The sequence below is a fragment of the Bos grunniens genome, chromosome 18 (assembly GCF_055505025.1).
Source record: "Bos grunniens cultivar Pamir isolate PY7600 chromosome 18, Bosgru_T2T1.0, whole genome shotgun sequence".
Classification (NCBI taxonomy): domain Eukaryota; kingdom Metazoa; phylum Chordata; class Mammalia; order Artiodactyla; family Bovidae; genus Bos; species Bos grunniens.
Genome location: NC_141182.1, coordinates 49,371,518 through 49,397,842, shown reverse-complemented (window position 1 = coordinate 49,397,842; position 26,325 = coordinate 49,371,518). Strand labels below are relative to the sequence as shown.

At 43.8% G+C, this 26,325-nt stretch overlaps 1 protein-coding gene and 1 pseudogene across 3 annotated transcripts in view; one reads left to right on the top strand and one right to left on the bottom strand.

The window, feature by feature from the left end:
* LOC147353835 (galectin-16-like) overlaps positions 1-26,325 on the bottom strand; it is a 69,050-nt gene that overhangs the window by 17,211 nt on the left and 25,514 nt on the right. The gene's annotated exons all lie outside the window — the stretch shown is intronic.
* Positions 2,027-10,940, top strand: LOC147353838 (galectin-16-like; annotated as a pseudogene). The gene is made up of 4 exons (XR_015145964.1): positions 2,027-2,135; positions 9,427-9,506; positions 9,901-10,111; positions 10,684-10,940. The product of XR_015145964.1 is annotated as a galectin-16-like (transcript).

The following is a 26,325-nucleotide window of genomic DNA, read 5'->3' as shown; positions in this document are numbered from 1 at the left end:
GGAGATGATGAAGGACAGGGAAGCCTGGTGTGTTGTGGTCCATGGGGTCGCAAAGAGTCAGACATGACTGAGCGACTGAACAACAAACTGTTGCATGTTCATAAATCATCCTGACATCCATACAGATTTCTGTGCGCGTGCATGTGTGTGTACTGGGAGGTAACCTGGAGGGGTGATCAGCATCCAGCAGGGGACACTAGGCCCCCAAATTAAACAGGAAGCATTATTTCAGGAGTATAATCCTCTCTCTTCATCCACTTGGGCATTTAATGGTTAATGGTTTACAGACTTCCAGCTACTGTAGTATCCGTTCTGGGACAGAAGAGACAAGAAGAAAACTCAGGTGTCATCGGGGAACATCATGATGCTCTGGGGGCTCAGGGTCCCCAGCTGCACCGTCTTTTTCTCTCCACCTTCCAGAGTCTTCTTTATTTGTCTTACATATACTCTCTAGGATTCTTAGTCAAACTAGCTTAGTGGATGCGGTGGGAACAAGGATATCTACTTCAACTTTTCTGAGCCAGAGTCCTACAATTTTATGTCAAACCCAGGCTCCTCTGCCCATGGAATTCTCCAGGCAAGTATACTGGAATGGGTTGCCATTTCCTTCTCCAGGGGATCTTTCCAACTCAGGGATCAAACCCGGGTTTCCTGCATTGGCAGGTGGTCTCTTTACCACTGTGCCACCTGGGAAGGATTTTGGGACAGCTGAGGATCAGCCAGTACTTTCACAGGATCGGCAGAAGTGAGGATTTATGCCCAGGGAAACCAAGCCCTCGTAAAACCAAGTTCCCTGCCAAGTTTATAACAGACCTCTCTATTCAAAACTGTATTCCTTCTCTTGTCCCACTTCAGGATTGAGGAGTGTCAAACAAAAGTGGGGAGTGTTGAAACCAAGCAGGCCACAACAGACCCCTCCAAGGTACATACACAGCCTTTGTAAGCCCTGTTTCTTGTTTGTTGAAAAGGGCTTTAGTTTCTTTCTAAGGCCTTCCCTGAGTTCCGAAGAGCAGACTCAGACAGTTACTAATTAGGGAAGTGAGGGAATGCAGGAAAAAACGGGAGAAGGAAGAACAGTAATGATGGCTTAAACAACGGTTCACCGATAAACAGAATCCTAGCTCCTCCTCGTGATACATAAAACAATCTGACACATATCTTTGAGTTGTTCTACAGAAATTCACACCTAGACTCAAGTGGAGGATGATGTGGAGCAAGTGGTTGGAACCAGAAGGTTGATGATTCGACTCCTGAAACAGGGCTTCCCAGGTGGCCCAGTAGTAAAGAATCCACCTGCCAATGCAGGAGATGTGGGTTCGATCCCTACTCCAAGAAGATCCCACCTGCCATGGAGCAACTAAGCTGGTGTGCCACAGCTACTCAGCCCATGCTCTAGAGCCTTGGAGCCACAACCACTGAAGCCCATGCAGCCTAGAGCATGTGCTCTGCAACAAGAGAAGCCACCACAATGAGAAGCCAGTGTGCTGAAACTAGAAAGTAGTCCCTGCTCTCCGAAACTTAGAGGAAAAACCCAGGTAGCAATGAAGACCCAGCACAGCCAAAAACACATAAAAAAAAAAAAAAAAAGATTCCTGAAACATCACCATTACTTCACCAAAACCAATCAGAAAGAAGTCACGCATCCTACAGCTCTCACCCCAAATGCTGCCTTGCTTGGAAGCCTTCGGGAAGTTCATGTCTTTTGAGCCAGGGTCATCCATTCTTTGCCATTGTGAAAATTATAACAATGTGCACCTTTTGAGTAGATTCTGTCTGTGGGGTAAAGACCTGGGAAGAGGCGCAAAGGCTGGATTTTAGACTCAGCCACCCCCTCGCTCCATCACCTTTACTTCTGTGTTTCCCCGGCTACTCCCTCCGCCCTGGCATTACCCTCACCGCAGTCCCTGCCGTGCCACAGACATGCCCTGCTCAAGGACATGCTTGTGACTGAATCTGCTTCTGACATCCCCCTTCACCCTGCTGGGTAACTCTGAGGCTTACAAACAGAAACAAAGCCAGAGGGCGGGGCTGCCAGGATTCACTTGTATTCTGCAACTCCAAAAGATTCACCTACAAAACTGGACACAGTTTGGAAGGGCTGCCCTGAGGAAGATATAACAATGTCAGAGCAACGGGTGAGCTGAAAAGACACAGCCTTCAGTGATCCCAGGTCAGATAAAGGGAGGAAGAAGAGATAGGAAATTGCGTAAGATGAAAATATGTACATTTCTACTTGGAATGTTGTATTGAGAGTTGTGTGGAAGAGAGACTCCTTGAGGATCTATTATGTTGAATCCTTGTGGGAATCGTGTGGAGCCGGGACCAGTGCAATAGCATTTGATGGTACCTGACTGAGAGTGAACTCTACCGAGACACTGTCACTTTGCAGGGGGTGGGGGGGAAGCACTGAATGGGATGAGGGAGTGTGTGCATGAGTGCAAGGGGCTGAGATTATGGATCTGTCTTCATGAGTCTGTGTGTAAGAGTGGAGCACAATGTTCATGTACAGTGAGTGAGAATGTGGGGAGGCATGTGTGACATGGGGAGCTGCATGTCTGTGTGACTATGTGTGTGAGTGTGTGTAAGAAATCTGTGACTAGGTGTTGATCTGTGAGTACGTGTGTGGCTTCCTGGTTCCCGTCAACCTCTGGAGGGACTGTGTTAATGACCGTCCCACCTCATCCTCAGGTGAGCCTTGTTAAGATATTTTCTATATGGTAAACAAAGATATTTTAGCTTAATGATCATTACCTGGGAGGGTTCCCAGAGATGGGCTGTTATGTATAATTTTAGCTTTGGGGAACATTCCTTTCGTGATCTAACATGTAGTAGAAAATTACATCACCAGTAATGGAAGTTTTTGTGTCTCCACCTCCTTTTTAACTAGTGGTACTGTCATACCAGGGTCTAGCCCCGGTTGGATCCAGGGATTCCCTTGGGAGGACGGCGTCAGCGATTAAAAGAATAGCAGAATTTTGCAGTTAAGAAAATAGAGGAGAGAAAAGAGGCTGATATCCCTTGGTTTACGCAGAAAGCCAATAAAGCCCCAGCACGGGACTTGCTCTGTTCACGAAGGCCGCAGGCGCCCTCTCGAATCGCGGAAGGTGCCCCACCTTAGGCACCTTCTCGAGTGGGTCTTAGAAGCCCAGGCAGGAAAGTGAACGCAGAGAGCCCCTGGGCTCCATGGAATCAGCCTGAATAGGAAAAGGAAAGAGAAAGAACGACATGGGGAGACCAAGCTTCGGTGAGCAAGGCCCACACTTTATTTTCCAAAGTAGTTTTTATACCTTAAGTTGTGCATAGAGGATAATGGGGGGGGGGGGGTGTGCGGTGGGTAGAGTCATGCAAGGTCAGCAGTCCTTGATCCTTATCGAAGCCAGGCTTTCTTTCTGCAAACTTATCATATGCAATAGCTTTAGGTGATTTACATCATCTTCTGGCCAGGAGGCCTGTTAACATTTTATGACCCTTTCTTCAGAAAACTTATTTTTCTCTAAAGGTGATTATTCTAAAGTCAGGCGCCACCCTCCGAAAGCATTAGATAAAAGTTGCATTCCTATAGGGCAGAAGTGTGGTGGGCTATAACAAGAAAAGAATTAACTCAAGGGTCCAAGGTTACAAACATTAAAGCTACTACTTACATTTCTATACACCAACTATATTAATCAATACACTCCCAGGGACACAGTAGGTAAGGGATATGGAAACTTGGCAGCAAGCATTAGCTCAACAAAGAAATCCTCTACTAGTTCTATTCTCTGGGAAGCTCTGCATTGTTAGAATATCTTAAGCTTCCCGTGCCTCTCATGGTTGGGAGGCTGTGAATCTGAACAAACCTGTCAGGCAAGCTAGAAAGTCATCAGAGGGGTTTGAATTGAAACACTCCTATTATGCCCAGGAGACTTATTAACTAGAGTTTTAAGTTGATTTTCTTACAGAGAAAGGTGGTCGGGGATAGCCCCCCATTAATGTCAGAAGAGTTGGTGAAAGTTGTGAAGTAGTAAAACAGACAGATTTTGGTTTTGGGGTAGATGCTCGGGCAGGTCCACGGGGACCCCTTGAGCCCTGACTCGTCTTTGCATATCAGGCCTCTCCGCATGACCTTTGTCATGAGTGGGAACTCCCGTGCTCGCTCCCGGCACTGTCATACTTTTAAATGTCAACCATTGGTGGTGTTCCGGAAACAAAATTCAACTGAGTAAATTTTAAAGATTGTATTGGCTTTATTCAGTGATTCATGAATCAGGCAGGATCCAGTCTAGCATATCAAAAGGAGCTCAGAGGAGCTGTGTAAAATGAATGATTTGTATTGTACAGGCAGAAGGGAATAGGAACTAGGTTATTCAAGGTGGGAAATCAGATTATTGCAGGGTTACTTCCCTTTATGAGATAGCAGGGGTCTATCAGGCAGTTACCTAACTAGTACTGATTGAGCAATTCCTGATTGCTTAAGATTCCATTTCTGGGAGAGCTGAAACTGTAAATTAAGTCTGTTGGCAGTGTGGAGCATAAGTGACTCCACTTTGGGCCTTATGTTTGTAATAGTGGGTACATGAAATTTGATCCAGTTCCATTTCTTTATTAACCAATGAAATTGAGACTCTTCACTCTATTTTAAAGTCTATTTTGCTTTTCTCTTTTGCTAATTTCCTACTTCTTTCCTTTGACGATTTTCTAGTATTCACCCCCCTCCCCCGCCCCACCTTTGAGGTTTAGTAGAACATTTTTGTTGTATTCTGGACACCAATAATTTATTTCTTATATTGGTCGCAGATGTACATGTACGTGTACTCAGTCATGTCTTGACTCTGCAATTCCATGGACTGTAGCCCACCAGGTTCCTCTGTCCACAGAATTTCCCAGGCAAGAATACTGGAGTGGGTTGCCATTTCCTCCCCCCAGGAATCAGCTCTGCTTGCTTTCCAGGCCTGTTGTATAGGACTCAACCTGGAAGCTCCCCTTCTTACCCTCTTGTGTGGATTCTCCTTTCTTTCACACAAATTCCCCTTTGTTTGTGACCACCACCCCCCCAACCCCTGCACTGGGTGGCATGGGAGGTCTTAGTTTTTGACCAGGAATTGAACCCATACCTCCGTGCATGGGAAGCTCAGGTTCTTAACCTCTGGACCACGAGGGAAGGCCCCTCCCTCTTGTTCTTTATTTTGCTGAGTTGAACTATATCCTCAAGTAGCACACAAAATAAGTTGGTTGAACCTATGAAATATCAATAACCTCAGATATGCAGATGACACCACCCTTATGGCAGAAAGTGAAGAGGAACTAAAAAGCCTCTTGATAAAAGTGAAAGAGGAGAGTAAAAAAGTTGGCTTAAAGCTCAACAGTAAGAAAACTAAGATCATGGCATCTGGTCCCATCACTTCATGGGAAACAGATGGGGAAACAGCGGAAACAGTGTCAGACTTTATTTTTTTGGGCTCCAAAATCACTGCAGATGGTGACTGCAGCCATGAAATTAAAAGATGCTTACTCCTCGTAAGAAAAGTTATGACCAACCTAGATAGCATATAAAAAAGCAGAGATATTACTTTGCCAACAAAGGTTTGTCTAGTCAAGGCTATGCCTTTTCCAGTAGTCATGTATGGATATGAGAGTTAGACTATAAAGAAAGCTGAGCACTGAAGAACTGATGCTTCTGAACTGTGGTGTTGGAGAAGACTCTTGCGAGTCCCTTGGACTGCAAGGAGATCCAACCAGTCCATCCTAAAGGAGATCAATCCTGGGTGTTCATTGGAAGGAATGATGCTGAAGCTGAAACTCCAGTACTTTGGCCACCTCATGTGAAGAGTTGACTCATTGGAAAAGACTCTGATGCTGGGAGGGATTGGGGGCAGGAGGAGAAGGGGACGACAGAGGATGAGATGGCTGGATGGCATCACTGACTCGATGGATGTGAGTCTGAGTGAACTCCGGGAGTTGGTGATGGACAGGGAGGCCTGGCGTGCTGCGATTCACGGGGTCGCAAAGAGTCAGACACGACTGAGCGACTGAACTGAACTGAACTGAAGTTGCTCTTAGCACCCAACAAATGAGAACGGCTGCTTCATACTTTGAATCTTAGTCAAGTAATTCTTGGTAAGACACACTCAGCATCAGTGTCTCAGACCCTATTTTGTTTTAGAAAACTACAACTTTTGGTGCTGGAAACCTGATACGGCCCTCCCGTGTCTGCTGTTACCCCATATGTGTTTGCACCTCTTTGTGTTTCCCATCTGCTTTTCTCTTTCCAGCTTTTCTTTCCCCTTCCCTCTTTCCTCTCTGTTCCTTCTCCTTCTTGGTCTTTTCCCCTGCTGTCTTCTCTTTCCGTTCCCCACATCCACTTTACCTTTCTCCTTCTCCCGCTCTTTCATTTTGTTTCTCCCAGCCTCTGTCCTTCACGATTCTTTCTCCACACTACCTTCCCCTTTGCCCTTCGTCTTAAATCTAAGTCTCTGGCAGGCTTCTCTGCCTACCCTACAGTTGTAACTCCCAAACTTTCATCCCAGACTGCTCCAAACTTCTAGGGGAACTGTCTTCCAGACCCTCTTGTAATGCCACCTCTGTGCTTGGGTCTGTATCTGGACAGTCCTCCCTCCCCCTGCCTCCCTTCCCGCAGGATCCTAGTTTTCTGACCAGGGATGGAATCCATGGACCCTGCAGTGGAAAGGGAGGATTCTTAACCACTGGATCGCCAGCTAAGTCCCACCTCTGTTCTTTCCTATTAATTTATTTGCTTATCTGCACCAGTGTATGTTGTCTTACTATATTTATATCAAACACTTTAATATGTGATTTATTGACAGTGAATGAGCTTGAATCTCCTTCCTTGTTCTTCGAGATTGTCTCAGTTCTCTTTGGACTTTACAGTGTCTGTGAAGTTTTGAGTCAGTTTGAGAATTTCTCTGAAAGCTTACTGGGATTTTGCTTAGGAATTCATGAATTCTTAGATTAATTTAGGGAAGAACTGGAATCTTTAAAATGGATCTTTCTCCTGTATTAATGTGATGTATGTGTCAGTTTTCTTTAAATTACATAAGTTTATAGTCCCCCCCGCCCCAATTATTTATAGATGTAGCTAGTGAAACTGTGACTAAATGAGAAATTTTAAATGGAGTTTACTTGGGGCAGTGAGCAAGTCAGGTCAGTGAGCAAGTCGAGGCAGTGGGGAGGGATGACTAGGGAGATTTATAGGTGTTACCAACCAGGGTTCTTAGCCTCTTTAATCAATGGACATTGAACAGGCCAGGCACATGGGACTCTTGGGTTGGTGTATAAGAATGCCAATGGTTCCATGTTGTCCAGTAACTTTGCTGAATGTTTGTAAGTTCTAATAGACATTAAAAATAGTTTCTTTGACAATTGCAAATAATTTGAGCTTTCTCTCTTTTTTCTTGGTCAGTCTCCCTAACGGTTGTCAGTTTTGTTAATCTTCTCAAGGAACCAACTTTTGATTCTTGATTTTGTCTGTTCCTCCTCTCTGTTTCATTTCTGTTTTCATCTTTATGATTTCTTTCTGCTTGTTTTGGATTTAGTTTGCTCTTCTAGTTTCTTAAAGTGGAAGGTTAAGTTATTTATTTGAAGTTTTTCATTTTTGTTAATATAGTCATTTACAACTCTTAAATTTCCTTGCGAACAGTGCTTGTGCTGCACCTCATAAGTTGTGTGCTTTTGTTTTCATTTATCTCAAAATATTTTAAAATCTTTCTCGTGATTTTTTTCTTTGACCAGTTGATTCTTCAGGAGACTATTGTTCAGTTTCCACACATTTGTGAATTTCCCAAATTTTCTTCTGTTGTTGATTTTAATTTAGTTCCTGTTGTGCTCAACATACTGTTTACGATTTCAGTCTTTTAAAAATCTTGAATTGGCGGGGCTGCCCCGCGAGCCCAGGTGCTCTAAGTGCTGCGCGGAGACCCTCTGCACGCCTGGGAACACGGCGCTGCCAACAGTGCGGAGCGTGCGGGCGGCGGTTGGCAGCCTGCACGCCATCTCGGCATCACATGCGCCCTGCTCGCCGCGGCCCTGGGGACTATGGGCGGGTGCTGTCCGAGCACTGCGCACTGGCCTCGCTCTGCTGTCGGTGCGGAAATTCACAGAAAACCACGAATGGGTTACAACAGAAAACGGTGTTGAAGCACTGGGAATCAGCAATTTTGCACAGGAAGCTTTGGGAGATGTTTACCGTAGTCTGCCTTAAGTTGGGATGAAATTGAACAAACAAGAGGAGTTTGGTGCTTGGAAAGTGTGAAAGCTCCTAGTGAACTCTATTCTCTATCAGGAGAAGTAACTGAAATTAATAAAACTCTAGCAGAAAGTCCAGGACTTGTCAACAAATCTTGTTATGAAGATGGTTCAAAGGTCCGTCTAGTCAAGGCTATGGTTTTTCCTGGGGTCATGTATGGATGTGAGAGTTGGACTGTGAAGAAAGCTGAGTGCCGAAGAATTGATGCTTTTGAACTGTGGTGTTGGAGCGGACTCTTGAGAGTCCCTTGGACTGCAAGGAGATCCAACCAGTCCATTCTAAAAGAGATCAGTCCTGGGTGTTCATTGGAAGGAATGATGCTAAAGCTGAAACTCCAATACTTTGGCCACCTCATATGAAGAGTTGACTCATTAGAAAAGACCCTGATGCTGGGAGGGATTGGGGGCAGGAGGAGAAGGGGATGACAGAGGATGAGATGGTTGGATGGCATCACCGACTCGATGGACATGAGTCTGAGTGAACTCCGGGAGTTGGTGATGGACAGGGAGGCCTGGCGTGCTGCGATTCATGGGGTTGCAAAGAGTCAGACACGACTGAGTGACTGAACTGAACTGAAGTGAGTACAGTTTGAACCCACTTCTTATTATCACAGGGGACTTTGGATAGTGTGGACTGAACACACTTTTTATATCATGAATTTCAGAAGAACAGAGGGCGGGGCTCTATAGCCTGAGTGAAAGGGTCAGGGGTGATTCACCTCCTAATGGCATTTATAGGGCACCTTCTCCAGACAGACTCACACACACAGTTTCAACAGGGAAGAAAGGCCCAGATGGAGACTATGGACTGCTTGGTATGAAAAATGGGAGGAAGGAATCTGATTACCTCTGCTGCTGGTGCCAGGTCACCTTGACACAAATCATTGTGTGCATACTGGTAGAGAATGGGAAGGAGTGTGTGTGTGTGAGTGGGAATCACTGGATTTGCGTTATTGTATGTCCTTTTGCATCTTGTTTCTCTGGGTTTGGAAGGGTTTGTATATAATATATGTATCTGTGCCTCTGAGTGCATGTCTGGACTCGGATTAATGTCTCCTTGTTGGAGGTATACTAATGTCTCTTAGCTGCAGGAGGAGATCACGTTTTGTGTCCTGAGTCTGCTTGGGCAATGATGTGGGAGAGAGAACATGGGCTCTTCACTCACTGACACATCCGTCTCCTCCACAGCCGAACCCCTATCAGCAGTCTGTTTCCCTGGCTGTGGGTTTCATGGTGAAGATCAAGGGAAATCTTGAGTCTTCTTGTGGGTGAGTAGAGGCCGGTTTATGTCTGATGGAGGGTGAAGCACAAGGGGAGAGTGTTAGCATGTCTTGGGGACATTCATTGGAAACAGCTTGATCTTCTTTAATCATCAGAATAAGCTGAAGTGTCTCATGCAAAAGTGTGAGATTACACTTCAGGTGGGATTTCCTTCCTCTGTGTGTCTGTGTCTATGTGTGTGTGTGTGAGCTGGGGAGGCAGGGGAGGAAAAGAGAGAGAGATAGCAAAGTGAGAAAGGTATAAATATTTTGAGAAAGAAGGCAGGGGAAAGGGGAAGGAGGGAGAGGGAGAGAGAGAGAAAAAAGGACTGTGGTTGTTCCTGAGGAAGTTGTTGTCTGCAGTAAATGCCTGCCTGCAGGAGCTATCCTCTTGTCTTTGCAGGAAGAACCCAGAGCTTGTGGTGAATTTCTGCACGGGTATTGAGGAAGACAGCGACATTGCATTCCATTTCCGAGTCTACACGAACAGCATGGTGGTGATGAACAGTTTCCAGAAAGGGGGATGGTAGGAGGAAAAGAGAATGTTTTCTGACCCTTTCGTGCCAGGCCAGCCATTTGAGCTTCGATTCTTGGTGCTGGAGAATGAATACAAGGTGTGTGGGCCCTCTTGGGTGTGGAGCGCCATGGCTGTGTTGGGCATGCTGTGGAGAAACACAGGGAGAGTCCAACTCTGATGTGATCACAAAAGACCAATTTTTTCTTTGTTTTGTATTTTTAACACATGTGCTTTTTGAAATTGAAGTATCATTGATTTACCTTACCATGTGAGTTTCAGGCGTACAACAGAGTGGTGGAGCCCCTTGTCCCTGTATAGCACAGGCATCTATACTCAGGATCTTGTGTGCTGTACTCAGTGTGTGTGCTGTACAAGTAGAGATGCTGAGGTGAACTCCACACAGCTCTTACTGTATCGGACAGTCAGCAGTGTGGAGGAAGACGTGCAGGCCCCCTGCCCTCAGGGTAAAGCAGGGATGGCAGCTCTGGAGGCGAGGAAGTGGACATGGAGGATGATTTCTACAGCACTGTATTGGCAGGATGTCCTGGAGGAGAATTTCTGCTTTGCTTTTACAGAGTAAAGAAATTTTACAGAAGGCAATGAAAGTAGGAAAGGGAAAGAGGAGGCCTAATCGTTCTGAGCTCACAAGAAATACATCTCCTTCCTTAGGTGTTTGTGAATAACGAGTCCTTCTGCCAGTTTGCCCACCGCCTGCCCGTACAGTCTGTGAAAATGCTGAAGGTGAGGGGAGATACTGTGCTGACTTCAGTGGATACATTTTAAGGGGCAGAAGATCTTCCAGTGAAGATATCCACCCCATTCCACTCTTCCATAATGTGCAGGATCATGGCCACTCCCAGAAGATGCCAGCATGTGCCCCTGCCCTCACACTTACTCCAGTCATAATAAAATATTCCTGATATGAACCAGGACTTGGCTCTTGCTTGTAGGAAAGACATCAAGGGCAGATTTGGCACAAAGAGAACGTCGTCCCAGGTGTGGAGTGGGGAGTGTGGTTTTGGAAGGGCCCAGTTGGCCGAAATATCAAGGGCTAACCCTGAAATAGAGACAGAGTGAGTGTCTCAGGATGTCATGAAGAAGGTGGTCAGGTTTGGGGCTGTTTAAGGAAGGGATATGACTTTATATGTTAGCCTCTTTTGACTTGTTTTTTCATTCCTCAAGTATTTATTGGTCCCTGTATTTGTCAGGGTTCTCCAGAGAAACTGGTGTGTGTGTGTGTGTGTACAAATGTACACACACAGAGGAATTTGATTATGGAGACTGACAATTCCCAAGATCTTCAAAGATGTAGTTCTAGTCTGAGTCTGGAAGCCTGAGACCCAGGAAGAGCCAGTGTTTCGGTTCCATTCTGAAGGCAGGAAAAACCCTCCCTTCTCTAGGCTGGTGAGCTTTTTTGTTCTGTTTAGGTCTTCAGATGATGGGAGGAAGCCCATCCACACTAGGGAGGGCATTCTGCTTTACTCAGTCTGTGGATTCAGATGTTAATCTCATCCCAGGAACACGGTCACAGACACACTGAAAATAATGTACAGCCCAAGACCTGACCACCCAACAGCCCAGTCAAGATGACACAGAAGATTAACCATTACAGCTCCTTTCTGTAACATACCTTTCTACGTGCCAGACATTCCGTATGAACCCTATGTGATGGTGAGAGGACTAGAGAATGGTGTTGTTGGCAAAAGGAACTTGATACTGATAAGTCAAGGGTAAAGTCAGCCCGGTGGGGTGTTTGGAACTCAGGAGCTGAATGTCAGATGTTCGGGCAGATACAGCATAAACCATGGTGCGTGGCTTTTCTGGTTTCTGTCTCCCCTCGCTTAGGAACATCTGGCAGCTTTCAGGGGTTATGAAGTGTGACATAGGAGGCTGCACCCAGATCCTTCCAGACCCCTCCAGCCTGGAGGTCTTCTAGAGACAGAGGACCTAATGAATCCCTAAGTTTCTAAGTGCCTGCAGTTTCCTAGACACTCCATATATAAAGGAAGGCTGCTTGCTTTTGTCGTCTTAGGGCCCTCTGAGCATTCTTCCCTATTTCTATACCTTGACAATGAACAACCTGTAGAGGAAAGTAAGAAACCAGTTCTTTTAGAGCAGTGTAAAAAAAACAGGCAAATTTGGCCTTGGAATATGGAATGAAGCAGGGCAAAGACTGACAGAGTTTTGCCAAGAAAATGCACTGGTCATAGCAAACACCCTCTTCCAACAACACAAGAGAAGACTCTACACATGGACATCACCAGATGGCCAACACCGAAATCATATTAATTATGTTCTTTGCAGCCAAAGATGAAGAAGCTCTATACAGTCAACAAAAACAAGACCAGGAGCTGACTGTGGCTCAGATCATGAACTCCGTATTGCCAAATTCAGACTTAAATTGAAGAAAGTAGTGGAAACCACTAGACCATTTGGGTATGACCTAAATGAAATTCCTTATGATTATACAGTGGAAGTGAGAAATAGATTTAAGGGCCTAGATCTGATAGATAGAGCGCCTGTTGAACTATGGAATGAGGTTCGTGACATAGTACAGGAGACAGGGATCAAGACCATCCCCATGCAAAAGAAATGCAAAAAAAGCAAAATGGCTGTCTGGGGAGGCCTTACAAATAGCTGTGAAAAGAAGAGAAGCGAAAAGCAAAGGAGAAAAGGAAGGATATAGATATAAGCATCTGAATGCAGAGTTCCAAAGAACAGCAAGAAGAGATAAGAAAGCCTTTCTCAGTGATCAGTGCAAAGAAATAGAGGAAAACAACAGAATGGGAAAGACTAGAGATCTCTTCAAGAAAATTAGAGATACCAAGGGAACATTTCATGCAAAGATGGGCTCGATAAAGGACAGAAATGGTAGGGACCTAACAGAAGCAGAAGATACTAAGAAGAGGTGGCAAGAATACACAGAAGAACTGTACAAAAAGATCTTCACGACCCAGATAATCACGATGATGTGATCACTGACCTAGAGCCAGACATCCTGGAATGTGAAGTCAAGTGGGCCTTAGAAAGCATCACTATGAACAAAGCTAGTGCAGGTGATGGAATTCCAGTGGAGCTATTTCAAATCCTGAAAGATGATTCTGTGAAAGTGCTGCACTCAATATGCCAGCAAATTTGGAAAACTCAGCAGTGGCCACAGGACTGGAAAAGGTCAGTTTGCATTCCAATCCCAAAGAAAGGCAATGCCAAAGAATGCTCAAACTACCACACAATTGCACTCATCTCACACGCTAGTAAAGTAATGCTCAAAATTCTCCAAGCCAGGCTTCAGCAATATGTGAACTGTGAATTTCCTGATGTTCAAGCTGGTTTTAGAAAAGGCAGAGGAAGCAGAGATCAAATTGCCAACATCTGCTGGATCATGGACAAAAGAAGAGAGTTCCAGAAAAACATCTATTTCTGCTTTATTGACTATGCCAAAGCCTTTGACTGTGTGGATCACAATAAACTGTGGAAAATTCTGAAAGAGATGGGAATACCAGACCACCTGACCTGCCTCTTGAGAAACCTATATGCAGGTCAGGAAGCAACAGTTAGAACTGGACATGGAACAACAGACTGGTTCCAAATAGGAAAAGGAGTATGTCAAGGCTGTATATTGTCACCCTGCTTATTTAACTTATATGCAGAGTACATCATGAGAAACGCTGGGCTGGAAGAAGCACAAGCTGGAATCAAGATTGCCGGGAGAAATGTTAATAACCTCAGATATGCAGATGACACCACCCTTATGGCAAAAAGTGAAGAGGAACCAAAAAGCCTCTTGATGAAAGTGAAAGTGGAGAGTGAAAAAGTTGGCTTAAGGCTCAACATTCAGAAAACGAAGATCGTGGCATCTGGTCCCATCACTTTGTGGGAAATAGATGGGGAAACAGTGTAAACAGTGTCAGACTTTATTTTTCTGGGCTCCAAAATCACTGCAGATGGTGATTTGCAGCCATGAAATTCAAAGACGCCTACTCCTTGGAAGGAAGGTTATGACCAACCTAGATAGCATATTCAAAAGCAGAGACATTACTTTGCCAACAAAGGTCCATCTAGTCAAGGCTATGGTTTTTCCTGTGGTCATGTATGGATGTGAGAGTTGGACTGTGAAGGAGGGTGAGCACCGAAGAATTGATGCTTTTGAACTGTGGTGATGGAGAAGACTCTTGAGAGTCTCTTGGACTGCAAGGAGATCCAACCAGTCCATTCTGAAGGAGATCAGCCCTGGGATTTCTTTGGAAGGAATGATGCTAAAGCTGAAACTCCAGTACTTTGGCCACCTCATGCGAAGAGTTGACTCATTGGAGAAGACTCTGATGGTGGGAGGGATTGGGGGCAGGAGGAGAAGGGGACGACAGAGGATGAGATGGCTGGATGGCATTACTGACTCGATGGACGTGAGTCTGGGTGAACTCCGGGAGTTGGTGATGGACAGGGAGGCCTGGCGTGCTGCAATTCATGCAGTCGCAAATAGTCGGACATGACTGAGCAACTGAACTGAACTGAAAAAAAGAATACAGTGCTTAAGACAAAATCTAATCAAGGAGGTGCCAGACTTCTACATTGAAAATGACAAAACACCATTGATAGAAATTATAGATGAGCAACCTCAATAATAAAGAGACATTCCATGTTTATGGGTTGGAAGACAATATTGTTAATACTATTAATTCTAAATATGTTATCCAGTGTGGTTTGAGAGATTCAGTGCACTCCCTGTCAGAATGCCAGTAGCCTCAGTGTGCAGAATGGAAAACAGATCCTAAAATTCACATGGAGCTGAAAGGGACATCAAACAGCCAAGATAGTCTGCACAAAGAAGAGGTTTGGAGGATTCCCACATCTCGGTTTCAAAACTTAATACAAAGTTATGCTACGAGCTCTAAGGAAGAAAGTACAGCCTATAGGAACAGATGGATAATATAAGCAGAGTGATGGAAATTCTAAGAGAGTCAAATAGAACCCCTACAGATTAAAAATTTTACTTAAGTGAAGAATGCATTTGATGAGCCCATTATCTAGATTAGCTATAGCTAGGAAAGAATCTCGGAGGTTGAGGATATGTCAATAGAAACTTCGAAAACTGAAAAAAAGAAAAAAGACTGGAAAGATATTGAATATCAAAAAACTCTGGGACAGGTACAGAAAGTGTAGCATGTGCTTAATGGGGAACCAGCTGCAGAAAAGAGAAAGGAACAGAAGAGATATTTGAAGTAATAATATCTGAGAATATCCCAAATTTATGCCAAACACCAAAACCACAGACAAAAAGAAGCCAGAGGGAAAAAGCACCTGCCCACATAGTGAAAATAAGAATTATATCAAATGTCTCCTTAGAAACCATGCAGACAAGAGGAGACTGGAGTAAAAGTTGAGAGAAATGTGGTGCAACTGTCATGGGAAAGAGTATGGCGATTTCTCTAAAAATTGAAAATGTAATTGTCATATGATCCAGCAGTTTTACTTCTGGATACTCCTCAAAGGAAATGAAGACCCCCCATCCCAACTCAAAAAGATCTACAGTAGTGGCCCCTTGGAAACAGGGGTTATGTTCAAAGACCCACAGTGGATGCCTGAAACCTTGGATAGAACCAAATCCTACATATGTGTATATAGTTAATCCTTGAGCAAGGGAAAGCCACTGGGGAACTTGGTTGCAGAGAACCAAGTCACCTGAAGCTGGAAGGGATAAATTCCCCCTCAGTCCAGAGTTTACAATAGATATCAGTCAATAACTTGTAGATTCTCCCAATTACTTTCTTGTCCTTCACCCTTTCGACAAGCACTGGCTGGATTCTCAACAGTACTGTACATGTTCTTGAAATGACATGCGTTGCCTTTGATAATTCCGATGCATATGCATCCCACAAATAGGGCTTCCCTTTCCCATTATTTCCTTCTCTCCTTAAATAAATGTTTTTCACTGGAGTAAATTTTTTTTTAATCAATGACTTTTTTTTTCAAGATTATTTATTTATAGCTGCACTGGGTCTTTTTTTTTGTTTTTTTTACTTTTATTATTTTTGTTTTTTTTACTTTTATTATTATTATTATTTTTTTACCTTACAATATTGTATCGGTTTTGCCATACATCAACATGCATCCGCCCCGGGTGTACACGTGTTCCCCATCCTGAACCCCCTTCCCACCTCCCTCCCCATACCATCCCTCTGGGTCATCCCAGGGCACCAGCCCCAAGCTTCCTGTATCCTGCATTGAGCCTGGACTGGCGATTCATTTCTTATATGATATTATACATGTTCTAATGCCATTCTCCCAAATCACCCCCCCCCCTCCCACAGAGTCCAAAAGACTGTTCTATACATCTCTGTCTCTTTTGCTGTCTCGCATACAGGGTTGTCGTTACCATCTTTCTGAACTCCATATATATGCGTTAGTATACTGTATTGGTGTTTTTCTTTCTGGCTTCCTTCACTCTGTATAATAGGCTCCAGTTTCATCCACTTCATTAGAACTGATTCAAATGTATTCTTTTTAATGGCTGAGTAATTGAAACTCCAGTACTTTGGCCACCTCATGCGAAGAGTTGACTCATTGGAAAAGACTCTGATGCTGGGAGGGATTGGGGACAGGAGGAGAAGGGGAAGACAGAGGATGAGACGGTTGGATGGCGTTACTGACTCTATGGGCGTGAGTCTGAGTGAACTCCGGGAGTTGGTGATGGACAGGGAGGCCTGGCGTGCTGCGATTCTTGGGGTCACAAAGAGTCGGACATGACTGAGTGACCGAACTGAACTGAATACTCCATTGTGTATATGTACCAAGCTTTCTTATCCATTCATCTGCTGATGGACATCTAGGTTGCTTCCATGTCCTGGCTATTATAAACAGTGCTGCGATGAACATTGGGGTACATGTGTCTCTTTCAATTCTGTTTCCTCGGTGTGTGTGCCCAGCAGTGGGATTGCTGGGTCATATGGCAGTTCTGTTTCCAGTTTTTTAAGGAATCTCCACACTGTTCTCCATAGTGGCTGTACTAGTTTGCATTCCCACCAACAGTGTAAGAGGGTTCCCTTTTCTCCACACCCTCTCCAGCATTTATTACTTGTAGACTTTTGGATCGCAGCCATTCTGACTGGTGTGAAATGGTACCTCATAGTGGTTTTGATTTGCATTTCTCTGATAATGAGTGATGTTGAGCATCTTTTCGTGTGTTTGTTAGCCATCTGTATGTCTTCTTTGGAGAAATGTCTATTTAGTTCTTTGGCCCATTTTTTGATTGGGTTGTTTATTTTTCTGGAATTGAGCTGCAGGAGTTGCTTGTATATTTTTGAGATTAGTTGTTTGTCAGTTGCTTCATTTGCTATTATTTTCTCCCATTCTGAAGGCTGTCTTTTCACCTTGCTATAGTTTCTTTTGTCATGCAGAAGCTTTTAATTTTAATTAGATCCATTTGTTTATTTTTGCTTTTATTTCCAATATTCTGGGAGGTGGGTCATAGAGGATCCTGCTGTGATGTATGTCAGAGAATGTTTTGCCTGTGTTCTCCTCTAAGAGTTTTATAGTTTCTGGTATTATGTTTAGATCTTTAATCCATTTTGAGTTTATTTTTGTGTATGGTGTTAGAAAGTGTTCTAGTTTCATTCTTTTACAAGTGGTTGACCAGTTTTCCCAGCACCACTTGTTAAAGAGATTGTCTTTAATCCATTGTATATTCTTGCCTCCTTTGTCAAAGATAAGGTGTCCATAGGTGCGTGGGTTTATCTCTGGGCTTTCTATTTTGTTCCATTGATCTATATTTCTGTCTTTGTGCCAGTACCATACTGTCTTGATGACTGTGGCTTTGTAGTAGAGCCTGAAGTCAGGCAGGTTGATTCCTCCAGTTCCATTCTTCTTTCTCAAGATTACTTTGGCTATTCGAGGTTTTTGGTATTTCCATACAAATTGTGAAATTATTTGTTCTAGCTCTGTGAAAAATACCGTTGGTAGCTTGATAGGTATTGCATTGAATCTATAGATTGCTTTGGGTAGTATACTCATTTTCATTATATTGATTCTTCTGATCCATGACCATGGTATATTTCTCCATCTATTAGTGTCCTCTTTGATTTCTTTCATCAGTGTTTTATAGTTTTCTATATATAGGTCTTTAGTTTCTTTAGGTAGATATATTCCTTAGTATTTTATTCTTTTCATTGCAATGGTGAATGGAATTGTTTCCTTAATTTCTCTTTCTATTTTCTCATTATTAGTGTATAGGAATGCAAGGGATTTCTGTGTGTTGATTTTATATCCTGCAACTTTACTATATTCATTGATTAGCTCTAGTAATTTTCTGGTGGAGTCTTTAGGGTTTTCTACGTAGAGGATCATGTCATCTGCAAACAGTGAGAGTTTTACTTCTTTTCCAATTTGGATTCCTTTTATTTCTTTTTCTGCTGTGGGCAGAAAACTTCCAAAACTTCCAAAACTATGTTGAATAGTAATGATGAAAGTGGGCACCCTTGTCTTGTTCCTGACTTTAGGGGAAATGCTTTCAATTTTTCACCATTGAGGATAATGTTTGCTGTGGGTTTGTCATATATAGCTTTTATTACGTTGAGGTATGTTCCTTCTATTCCTGCTTTCTGGAGAGTTTTTATCATACATGGATGTTGAATTTTATCAAAGGCTTTCTCTGCATCTATTGAGATAATCATATGGCTTTTATTTTTCAATTTGATAATGTGTATTACATTGATTGATTTGCAGATATTGAAGAATCCTTGCATCCCTGGGATAAAGCCCACTTGGTCATGGTGTATGATCTTTTTAATGTGTTGTTGGATTCTGATTGCTAAGATTCTATTAAGGATTTTTGCATCTATGTTCATCAGTGTGCACTGGGTCTTTGCTGCTGCGTGCGGGCTTTTTCCCATTGCGGGGAGCAGGGGCTGCTCTCTAGTTTTGGTGCGAGAGCTTCTCATTGCAGTGGTTTCTCTTGTTGAGGCTCCCAAGCCCTGGGGCACAAGCTCAGTAGATGTGGGGCACAGGCTTAGTTGTCCTGTGGCATGTGGGATCTTCCCACACCAGGGTTCAAACCTGTGTCCCCTGCATTGGCAGGCAGATTCTTTACCAGGGAAGCCCTGGAGTGAGGTTTTTTCTTTTTTATATTTTTACATCCTCAGTTCTTGAGTTTCAGATGTTAGAAAATAATACAAGAATGGTATTTCAGAAAGGGTCCTCCCTTTCTGACAGTTGGCCCCAGGCATGTGCCAGTGATTCAGCTAAAGGTTTTACATATACCAGCTCATCTGTTCCTGAGAACATCCTAGGAAGTAGGACTTTCTGATAATCCTCCTTGTGCCAAGGTAACTGAGACCGGAGGAGTTTAATGAATCTTAAGATCTCACTGTCAGGAAGGAACCAAATCAGTACTGAATCCAGGCAGCTGACTTCTGAACCTGTGCTCTTAATCTGATGTGAGGGGCCAACTCAGTGGAAAAGACCCTGATGCTGGGAAAGACTGAAGGCAAAAGGAGAAGAGGGCAGCAGAGGGTGAGATGGTTAGATAGCATCAGTGACTCAATGGACGTGAATCTGAGTAAACTCCAGGAAATAGTGAAGAACGGGGGAGCCTAGCGTGCTGCAGTCGTGGGGTCACAAAGAGTTGAACACAACTTAGCGACTGAAGAACAGCAAGAGTCTGCCCTTTGATGTCTAACCTGCTGCACCCCTGGGAACCACTGTAGGGCAGGAGTCCACACCTGGCCTTGCCCCTCATCCACTCTCGTCTTCCCTGGCAGGTCCCGTACACACGTGATGGGTCCTTGACTGTCGGATCTTCATTGACAATCAAAGGGAAAACTGGTGTCTCTTTCAGGTGAGTACGTTATATACAGCCCATGGGTGTGGAGGTGGAGGAGGAGTGAGAACACTAGAGTGTGTGTGGGGACGGCCACTTTACGCGTGAGTAATGTTCAAGCATGTAACCAGCATCAGGGACACAGTGCAGGCGCAGGACCGCTGGCAGGTCTCGGGGGCTGGGAGAAGGCTCAGGACTTTGGCTCTTTATCAAGGGATGTAGAACGTCCAGAAGATGCAGGCCCAGGCCAGTGACTGCTGCTCAGCTTGAATCTCGGGCCAAGTACCAGGGCATCCCGCCTTCCTGGGCAGGGTGAGCTGAGGAAGCAGGTCCCCGGGAAGAAGGATGACAGCATCCCCAGGAAGGCCCGCCTTCCACGAGGGAGGAGCTGGGAGAGGAGGGGTGTGTGTGTGTCCAGTGTGGGTTCCCACACAAAGCTGTAACTGGTTGTTTGTTCTAAGGACGTTTATTGTATATCAATCCCCTGCCTGGCTTTGTGCAAAATGCATGGGAGAAATTAAAGAGAGAAAACGACCAAGTTAGCACTTGAAATTTTTAATTAAAGACAGAGAACCATAGAAAACTGACCTTAAAGAATATTTTTTTCTTGTATCCAAACAATTGCAAGTTTTTTTCCAATTTATGTGGTCAGAAACCTAGGTCTTTATGTTTGGAAATGAGTTGTCAGCGTTTTAGACTGAGGAGGACAGAATTTATTGTTAGAACAAGCACAGTTATACACATGGATACAGTGACCTGATTCTGGTTTTGATGTTCCAGTTAATCATTGCAGAATAATAAATCTCCTGAAAATATATTGGTTTAAAGCAGTGATTTATTATCTCTCCCAGTTTTTCAGGTTTATTGCACTCATATGGGTAGCATGTAGCTTTAGTCAGATTATAGTGGGAAATCCAGTTTAATTTAAATCTGCTTTTAATTGGGTTTTGATATGGTTAAATATTGAGTCTAACATATTGCTACTTGTTTTCTATTTGTCTCAGCTATTGTTCCCACCTTCCCCTTTTCTCTGCCATCTTTTAAATTAATCAAGTTTTATCATTGTTTTATCTTCTTTGTTGGCTGTTGAGCTAAAAACCTTCATTTTGTTATTTTAGTGGTTCTTCAGGATTTTTAGTGTACATGTTTAACTTACACAATCTATCTCAAATGATATACCACCTTATAAGCAGTATAACTTTACAATAGCATATTTTCACTTCTCTCCTCTAACATATGCTATAATTCTCATGTGTTTTATTTTTGCTTTATCTTTTTAATTGGAGGATAATTGCTTTACATGTTGTGTTGGTTTCTGCTGTACAACAACGTCAATCAGTCCCAAGTATACATAGAAGCCCCCTCCCTCCCTCCTGAGCCTCTCCCCCTGCCCATCCCATGCCTCTAGGTCATCACAGAGCTGCGAGCGGAGTTCCCTGTGTTATACAGCAACTTCCCAGGGCTCTCTCTCAGTCTTCACTTTATTTTTATATGTTATAAGCTCTGCAAGGCATTGTTATAATTTCTGTTTAACAATTATATTTACCAATGTAACAGCCATCTCCACTGCTCTTCATTCTTTTGTGTAACTCCAGATTTCCAACTGGTGTCCTTTTCCTTCTGCCTGAAGGACGTACTTTAACATTTCTCTAGAAGGGGTTTGTTATTGGTGACCTTTTCTGAAAAAGTCAAGGTTTCACCATTGCCTTTGAAAGATATCTTTCCTAGATTGAAAAAGTACACTTCGGATTCTGTTGGAGAATTCAAATGTAACCCGTGCATCAGATGATATCAAGGAGTTTTCTGGAACATTGTAGTGGTAGTTGTGATTACGTTTTCACAGTCCTTATCTGTTAAGATGGAGCTACCCCGTGTCTGAGGTCAGGGGGAGCGGCGGAGAGGAGATACCTCGCCTCCGAGGTCAGGGGCGGCGTCTGGGAGGAGCTACCTCATGCCCGCGTGCCCGAGGCCAAGGGCGGCGGCCGGGAGGAGCAACCCCACGTCCAAGGTAAGGAGCAATGGCTGCGCTCTGCTGGAGCAGCCGTGAAGAGATACCCCGTGCCCAAGGTAAGAGAAACCCAAGTAAGACGGTAGGTGTTGCAAGAGGGCATCAGAGGGCAAACACACTGAAACCATACTCACAGAAAACTAGTCAATCTAATCACACTAGGACCACAGCTTTAAGGAGCTATCCCAGGTTGAAGGTCAGGAAGGGCGGCAGTGAGGAGATACCCCTCGTCCAAGGTAAGGAGCAATGGCTGCGCTCTGCTGGAGCAGCCGTGAAGAGATACCCCGTGCCCAAGGTAAGAGAAACCCAAGTAAGACGGTAGGTGTTGCAAGAGGGCATCAGAGGGCAAACACACTGAAACCATACTCACAGAAAACTAGTCAGTCTAATCACACTAGGACCACAGCCTTGTCTAACTCAATGAAACTAAGCCATGCCCGTGGGGCCACCCAAGATGGGCAGGTCATAATGGACAGATCTGACAGAATGTGGTCCACTGGAGAAGGGAATGGCAAACCACTTTAGTATTCTGGCCTTGAGAACCCCATGAACAGTATGAAAAGGCAAAATGATAGGATACTGAAAGAGAAACTCCCCAGGTCAGTAGGTGCCCAATATGCTACTGGAGATCAGTGGAGAAATAACTCCAGAAAGAATGAAGGGATGGAGCCAAAGCAAAAACAATACCCAGCTGTGGAGTGACTGGTGATAGATGCAAGGTCCGATGCTGTAAAGAGCAATATTGCATAGGAACCTGGAATGTCAGGTCCATGAATCAAGGCAAATTGGAAGTGGTCAAACAAGAGATGGCAAGAGTGAATGTCAACATTCTAGGAATCAGCGAACTGAAATGGACTGGAATGGGTGACTTTAACTCAGATGACCATTATATCTACTATTGCGTGCAGGAATCCCTCAGAAGAAATAGAGTGGCCATCATGGTCAACAAAAGAGTCTGAAATGCAGTACTTGGATGCAATCTCAAAAACGACAGAATGATCTCTGTTCATTTCCAAGGCAAACCATTCAATATCACAGTAATCCAAGTCTATGCCCCAACCAGTAATGCTGAAGAAGCTGAACTTGAATGGTTCTATGAAGACCTACAAGACCTTTTAGAACTAACACCCAAAAAAGATGTCCTTTTCATTACAGGGGACTGGAATGCAAAAGTAGGAAGTCTAGAAACACCTGGAGTAACAGGCAAATTTGGCCTTGGTATACGGAATGAAGCACGGCAAAGACTAATAGAGTTTTGCCGAGAAAATGCACTGGTCATAGCAAACACCCTCTTCCAACAGCATAAGAGAAGACTCTATACATGGACATCACCAAATGGTCAACACCGAAATCAGGTTGATTATATTCTTTGCAGCCAAAGATGGAGAAGCTCTATACAGTCAACAAAAACAAGACCAGGAGCTGACTGTGGCTCAGATCATGAACTCCTTATTGCCAAATTCAGACTTAAATAGAAGAAAGTAGGGAAAACCACTAGCCCATTCAGGTATGACCTAAATCAAATCCCTTATGATTATACAGTGGAAGTGAGAAATAGATTTAAGGGACTACATCTGATAGATAGAGTGCCTGATGAACTATGGAATGAGGTTCATGACACTGTACAGGAGACAGGGATCAAGACCATCCCCATGCAAAAGAAATGCAAAAAAGCAAAATGGCTGTCTGGGGAGGCCTTACAAATAGCTGTGAAAAGAAGAGAAGCGAAAAGCAAAGGAGAAAAGGAAGGATATAAACATCTGAATGCAGAGTTCCAAAGAATAGCAAGAAGAGATAAGAAAGCCTTCTTCAGCGATCAATGCAAAGAAATAGAGGAAAACAACAGAATGGGAAAGACTAGGGATCTCTTCAAGAAAATCAGAGATACCAAAGGAACATTTCATGCAAAGATGGGCTCGATAAAGGACAGAAATGGTATGGACCTAACAGAAACAGAAGATATTAAGAAGAGATGGCAAGAATACACAGAAGAACTGTACAAAAAAGATCGTCACGACCCAGATAATCACGATGGTGTGATCACTGACCTAGAGCCAGACATCCTGGAATGTGAAGTCAAGTGGGCCTTAGAAAGCATCACTACGAACAAAGCTAGTGCAGGTGATGGAATTCCAGTGGAGCTATTCCAAATCCTGAAAGATGATGCTGTGAAAGTGCTGCACTCAATATGCCAGCAAATTTGGAAAACTCAGCAGTGGCCACAGGACTGGAAAAGGTCAGTTTGCATTCCAATCCCAAAGAAAGGTAATGCCAAAGAATGCTCAAACTACCACAAAATTGCACTCATCTCACATGCTAGTAAAGTAATGCTCAAAATTCTCCAAGCCAGGCTTCAGCAATATGTGAACCGTGAACTTCCTGATGTTCAAGCTGGTTTTAGAAAAGGCAGAGGAAGCAGAGATCAAATTGCCAACATCCGCTGGATCATGGAAAAAGCAAGAGAATTCCAGAAAAGCATCTATTTCTGCTTTATTGACTATGCCAAAGCCTTTGACTGTGTGGATCACAATAAACTGTGGAAAATTCTGAAAGAGATGAGAATATCAGATCACCTGACCTGCCTCTTGAGAAATGTGTATGCAGGTCAGGAAGCAACAGTTAGAACTGGACATGGAACAACAGACTGGTTCCAAATAGGAAAAGGAGTTCGTCAAGGCTGTATATTGTCACCCTGTTTATTTAACTTATATGCAGTGTACATCATGAGAAATGCTGGGCTGGAAGAAGCACAAGCTGGAATCAAGATTGCTGGGAGAAATATCAATAACCTCAGATATGCAGATGACACCACCATTATGGCAGAAAGTGAAGAGGAACTAAAAAGCCTCTTGATGAAAGTGAAAGTGGAGAGGGAAAAAGTTGGCTTAAAGTTCAACATTCAGAAAACGAAAATCATGGCATCTGGTCCCATCACTTCATGGAAAATAGATGGGGAAACAGTGCAAACAGTGTCAGACTTTATTTTTCTGGGCTCCAAAATCACTACAGATGGTGACTGCAGCCATGAAATTAAAAGACACTTACTCCTTGGAAGGAAAGTTATGACTAACCTAGATAGCATATTCAAAAGCAGAGACATTACTTTGCCAACAAAGTTTCGTCTAGTCAAGGCTATGGTTTTTCCTGTGGTCATGTAAGGATGTGAGAGTTGGACTGTGAAGAAGGCTGAGCACCGAAGAATTGATGCTTTTGAACTGTGGTGTTGGAGCGGACTCTTGAGAGTCCCTTGGACTGCAAGGAGATCCAACCAGTCCATTCTGAAGGAGACCAGCCCTGGGATTTCTTTGGAAGGAATGATGCTAAAGCTGAAACTCCAGTACTTTGGCCACCTCATGCGAAGAGTTGACTCATTGGAAAAGACTCTGATGCTGGAAGGGATTGGGGGCAAGAGGAGAAGGGGACGACAGAGGATGAGATGGCTGGATGGCATCACCGACTCGATGGACGTGAGTCTGAGTGAACTCTGGGAGTTCACGATGGACAGGGAGGCCTGGCGTGCTCCGATTCATGGGGTCGCAAAGAGTCGGACACAACTGAGCGACTCCTCTGATCTGATCTGATCTGTTAAGATAAATTCTGGAGTGTTTATGTGAAAAGTGACAGTATGACTGAGATTTATTTTAAAATTTGCCCCCCCAAATAAGTGGAAGGAACAATGAAACAAGAGTAATCATAATTAAAGTGGGAGAGTAGGTACATAGGCATTACTTATATTATTCTTTCCTGTGAGAATTAATAAAGGAAAAAACCTCACTAAAATGAAGTTGGGCAGCCAGAAGAGGGAGCTCTTACGCATGTGCCACTGGCTGTCTCATAGTGACCTTACTTTACGACCCCCAGCAGGAGGAAGAAAGATTTTCTCTCTGCCTGGAAACAGCTCAGCCAATGAAAATACACTGTACTTTAAACTCTGTTTCCTCCAATGGACTCTTTGTTTATACCAGCTCCTCGAAACTTTCCCTTTTCTTCAGTAAGAGTTTCCTTTCCTTTTTCACTGAAAAAAAAAATTTTTTTTTTTGTCATGCCATATGGCATGTGGGGCCTTAGTTTCCTGATCAAGGATCGAACCCATTCCCCCTGCATTGGAAGCTCAGAGTGTTAACCACTGGACCTCCAAGAAGTCCCTCTTTCTTTTTTTTTTTTTAAATTACTTACTTGGTCGTGCCAGGTCTTCGTTGCAGCAGGCGGGATCTTCCATTCTCTTGTGCCGTGTGGGGGTCTTTAGTTGTGGCACGTAGGGCCTTTACTTGCAGCCCTCAAACTCTTAATTTGGGAGCACGGAATTTTAGCCACTGGACCACCAGAGAAGTCCCCTCTTCTCATCTTCTTCATGGTTCACCAGAGCTGCATGTCTTGGATCAGACTTCCTTTGGTGCTTCTGAATAAGTCTGTTTGGCAGGTAAAATAACTGGCTGTTTTATTGTTTGAGGTTAACATTCTTCTTCTTTTGGTGCTTGTTGGAAAATTTTCA